Here is a 5,042-nt window from a genome sequence, read left to right on the forward strand (position 1 = left end):
GTATAGTCAAAGCTATGGTTTTTCCAGTAGTCATATATGGATGTGAGAGTTGGACTATAAGGAAAGCTGAGCACCAAAGAATTGATGCTTTTGAGCTGTGGTGTCAGAGAAGATTCTTGAGAGTCCCTTGGACTGCACGGAGATCAAACCAGTCAATCCTAAAGGAAATAACACTGAATATTCTTTTGAAGGACTGATGCTGAAGCTGATGCTCCAATACTTTGACCACTTGATGAGAACAGCTGACTAAACACCCTGATGCTCAGAAAGATTGAAGGCAGGAGGAGAAGAGGTGAAGAGGATGAGATGGTTGGATGGCATGAGTTTGAGCAAACTCCAGGAGATTGTGAAGAACAGGGAAGCCTGGTGTTCTGCAGTTCATGGAGTTGCAGAGAGTCAGACACTGAACAACATTGGTCGTTGTTATTTTCCTTCTTTGTATCTTGATGAATCATACTGTATAAAGTTTTATCAGTTTTATCAGTGTTTTCCAAGAACCAGCTTTTGACTTTTTTCTCTTGTATGCTTATTTATTAACTTACTGACATGCCCTCTTATCTTCATTACTTCCTTCCTTTTGTGTTCTCTGGTTTCGATTTGGTGTTCTTTTTCTAGCTTGTTAAGTTAGATGTTCAGCCTTCCTTTGTTTAAACTGCTTTTATTTATATCTACAAATTTCCCTCTCAGATCTGCTTCATTCCCATCTTTCAAGTTTAAAGATGTGTTTTTCATTATCATTTAGTCATAGTTTTTCTAAGCTCTTCTTTTGATTATCTTTTAACTATAAAATTTTATAGTTTAATTTCCAATCTGTTATTAGTTTTCTATTCAGCTTGCTAATGATTTCTGGCTTAACTTGTGGTAATCAGAGACCATACCACATGAATTAAATCCTCTGAAATTTGTTAAGATTTGATTTGTGACTCAGAATCTGGTCTTTTTTAGTCAAAGTTTCATTTTCATTTTAAGACAGTGCAAATCCTACAGTTACTGGTTTGTGTGCTACATATATCATTTCCATCATTTATCAATCATGTTATTTAAATATTCTAAATTTTACTGTTTCGCTTAACTACTTCCCCGGCGGCTATGGTCCGTGGAGTCACAGAGTGCAGACACGACTGGACAGCTAACACTTTCACGTGTTCTATAGTCACTGAGAGACGTGTATTAAAATCTCCAGCTATAATTGTGGACTTAACTATATCTCCATTTATTTATTTCACTGTTTGCTTTACACACTTCAAGGTTATGTTGTTAGGGGCACCCCCGTTTCATGTTTTGTCTTCCTGTAAGCTGTCCGTGTTTAGTAACGCGCCTTGCCTTAAAAATAAGTCTACATTAGTGTAGCTATGTCTGCCTTCTTTTCTTTGATATCTGCAAGATTCATCCCTATTTTACATTTGCGTGTTCTGTAAGCTCCACTTAATTGAGATTTGTTCTTTACTTCCAGTCTGTTTTTAGTCATGCACACAGTGTCTTCCGCTCACGTTCCGACTGCTTGCTGGCAAGCTGCACTTTCAGTCTGCCTCCATCTCTTCGCTATTGTCTCAGCTGTTCTGTGGCCCCTGCACTCTATTCGTGTTTGTTTTTAAGTTGTCAAGTGTTTTTATTATTCCAGCGTTTCCCTTTTGGATCGTTAGTCGTATATTCAGTGCTTCTTCCTCTGGTTTCCACCTCATGTTAACAAAGTGCATCCGTGTCTCACAGGCATTAACCTCCAGTTACTATTTCCATCTCTTCCAGGTAACTCAAGCCTTCCCTTCAGCCTCATGACTTCTGCGTCATTGTCATGTATTCTAATTGTGCACATATTTTAAATGCCACATGCGTGATCACTATTTTTGTTATTTTCAAACTCAGTATTTGTTTAGAATTGCCCATCTGTCTGTCTTTCCTTCCTGCATCTTCACGTTTCCATCTGGGTCAACTTCCTCCCTGAAGATCTCCTTTTAAGAGACCAGGCCTCCTAGCAATGAATTCTCATGGCTATTGATTGCCTGAAATCATCTTAATTTTGCCTTCACTTTTGAGGATATTTTTGAGAGGACCGAATTCTTTGTTGGCAGTTACTCTTTTTCATCACTTTGAAGATATACATCGTTATTTCTTTTGAAAAAGTCAGCTTCCAGTCTCACCATAATGCTGCTGAAGGATGAGTCTTTTTCTCTGGGTCCTTTGAAGATTTTTTTCTTTGTCTTTGGTTTTTAGCACTTTCGCTGTCATGGGCTTTAGTGTGGTTTTCTGTGTAATCCTCCTTCTTGGGGTTAGTGGAATTCCTTTAATCTGTTATTATATTTTATCAGTTTCAAAAATTCTTGGCCAGCAGCTCTTCAAATATTTCCTCTACCTTATTCTCTCTCTCCTTTCTTTCTGAAACACCATTTTCACATGATAAATATTTTCAACATTTCCTGTATACTTCCTCTTATTTCTTTCTATGTTCCATTAATTCGTTTCTCTCTACCTTAGACATGGGCTTCCCAGCTGGCTCAGTGGTAAAGAATCCTGTCAGTGCAGGAGACACAAGAGACACAGATTTGATGCCTGGGTTGGAAAGATCCCTTGGCGGAGGAAATGGCAACCTGCTCAGTATTCCTGCCTGGAAAATCCCATCGACAGAGGAGTGTGGCAGGCTGCAGTCCATGGGTTGCAAAGAGTCAGACACGATTAAGTGCACATGCATGCAGGACTTTAGACACAGTCTACCAATCTGTTTTCCAACTTATAATAATACTCTATTTTACTGTGTCTAATCTAATATTTAAACCCAGCTATTTAATTCTTAATTTCATGGGTTTTTTAAAATTTTCAATTTTCCATTTGATTTTTACAATTAATTCCATCCTCTAGCCAGTATCAGTTCAGTCACTCAGTTGTGTCGGACTCTTTGTGACCGCATGGGCTGCAGCACACAGGGCTTCCCTGTCCCTCACCAACTTCTGGAGCTTGCTCAAACTCATGTCCATCGAGTCGGTGATGCCATCCAGCCATCTCATCCTCTGTCATCCCCTTCTCCTGCCGCCTTCAATCTTTCCCAGCATCAGGGTCTTTTCCAGTGAGTCAGCTCTTCCCATCAGGAGCCAGAGTATTGGAGCTTCAGGTGCAGCATCTGTCCTTCCAATGAATATTCAGGACTGATTTCCTTTAGGATGGACTGGTTTGATCTTGCAGTGCAAGGGACTCTCAAGAGTCTTCTCCAGCACCACAGTTCAAAAGATCAATTCTTCGGCACTAAGTCAGAAGTAAAGGGAAATATTTATTAGCGCACCATCCTCTAATTTTCTTGGATATATTAATCAGAGCCATTTTATAGTCATGTCTTAAAATACCAGTATCTGGATCTCTGTCTATTCTATTTTTGTTTTTCCATTTTTAACTGCATTTGATCATTTGGTACTATTTCTGGCATATTTATTAATTGATTATTGAAGTTACATATAATTAAATCATAGAGGCTTTAGATGGTATCATACCATAGAGAGGATTTACTCTTTCTAGCAAGATGGGCAGACAAGCCTGAGCCAGGCAGGGACTGAGTCAATCTAAGGCCGCATTTTAGGCTCTCTGAAGGCTGGTTTGTCATTATTCCTAAGTCACAGCCCTTTAGGGGTTTCAGATGAAAACCTAGGAATCCTTCTACTCATCCAACAAATGAACACCTTGGGAAATGGGAAAAAAGAGAAGGAAAATCTCTTAGGTAACTGCCTGCAGAATTTAAGGCTCCCTGTGGCTTCCTTTTTTCCACTCTGTTGCCTTGAAAGCCCTTAACGTCTTTTGTCGTCCGTTCCATCTGGTGACGCTGTTACAAGCTCTGGGCCTCCGCTCTGTAATCAGCGCTGTGCCCTAAAACCTGGGTTAACCCTCAGCCAGGAGATGAGAGGAGGCTGCAGTGCCTGATGCTCCCTCCTCACCAGGGCCCCAGCCCTTTAGATCCCAGCCGCCTCAGCTGCCCTCCAGAGCTCTGTAGACAACTTTTTAAATCACGGATGACATGGGAGAGAGGTCAGATAAGTTTCTCTTTGGAGCCACAGGTGGAAGTCTGCTTAGAATATATTTTTTAATATCCTTCAAATTTGTAAACTCTACTTCAACTTAAGGAGTTAATGTTTTAATGATCTTGGAAGTTCATTTGTGTGGAACAGCTTGTCTCCAAACAATTAAAAGTCAGAGTTAAATCAAATATCTAATTAAGTCTTCTCCAAAGCAGAATTTAAGTGTTGTAAAATGATTATAAACAAAATGTTCTTAACATGTTTTAGAGAAGCAAATACCACATAAAGTTGTTCAAAGACAGGTCCTTTGAGGTGGTCTTGCAGGAAGTTTGCTGCAGAGACACATGGTGTTCACATCTGTGAAGTGGGGCATGCTTCTGCAGGCTCAGATGCGCCGTGGCTGTGCTGTCCACATTTATCCCAAAGCCCTGTTTCTAGGACTCTGCTCTAAGGCGCAAAGTCAGAAATAAAGGGCAATATTGATACCCAAAAATGTGTACCATAATGCAAAGCAGAAACCATCTTAAATACACAAGGAATACTTAAATTGTTCAGTTCAGTTCAGTTCAGTCGCTCAGTCGTGTCTGACTCTTTGCAACCCCATGAATTGCAGCACGCCAGGCCTCCCTGTCCATCACCAACTGCTGGAGTCTACCCAAACTCATGTCTATTGCGTCGGTGATGCCATCCAACCACCTCATCCTCTGTGGTCCCCTTCTCCTCCCGCTTTCAATCCTTCCCAGCATCAGGGTCTTTTCTGAGTCAGTTCTTTGTATCAGGTGGCCAAAGGATTGGAGCTTCAACATCAGTCCTTCCAGTGAACACCCAAGACTGATTTCCTTTAGGATGGACTGGTTGGATCTTCTTGCAGTCCAAGGGACTCTCAAGAGTCTTCAACATTGTTCACTTCCATAAAAAAGAAGCTTTAAGATTAAAGCCACACAGGCATCTGTCGAAGTGTTTAACTGTCCATCTCCTCCCTCTTCCCATGACTCCCATTCCCCCACCCCATCCTCCCCTTCGCCCTCCTCGACCCCGCCCCCCCAC

General features: G+C 41.1%; 1 protein-coding gene across 1 annotated transcript in view; it reads left to right on the top strand.

Annotated features, from left to right (window-relative positions):
* The window catches only part of VIPR2 (vasoactive intestinal peptide receptor 2), a 112,940-nt gene that overhangs the window by 94,763 nt on the left and 13,135 nt on the right, over window positions 1–5,042 (top strand). The gene's annotated exons all lie outside the window — the stretch shown is intronic.

The sequence above is a fragment of the Bison bison genome, unplaced genomic scaffold, assembly GCF_000754665.1.
Source record: "Bison bison bison isolate TAMUID 2011002044 unplaced genomic scaffold, Bison_UMD1.0 scf7180017864503, whole genome shotgun sequence".
Classification (NCBI taxonomy): Eukaryota; Metazoa; Chordata; class Mammalia; order Artiodactyla; family Bovidae; genus Bison; species Bison bison.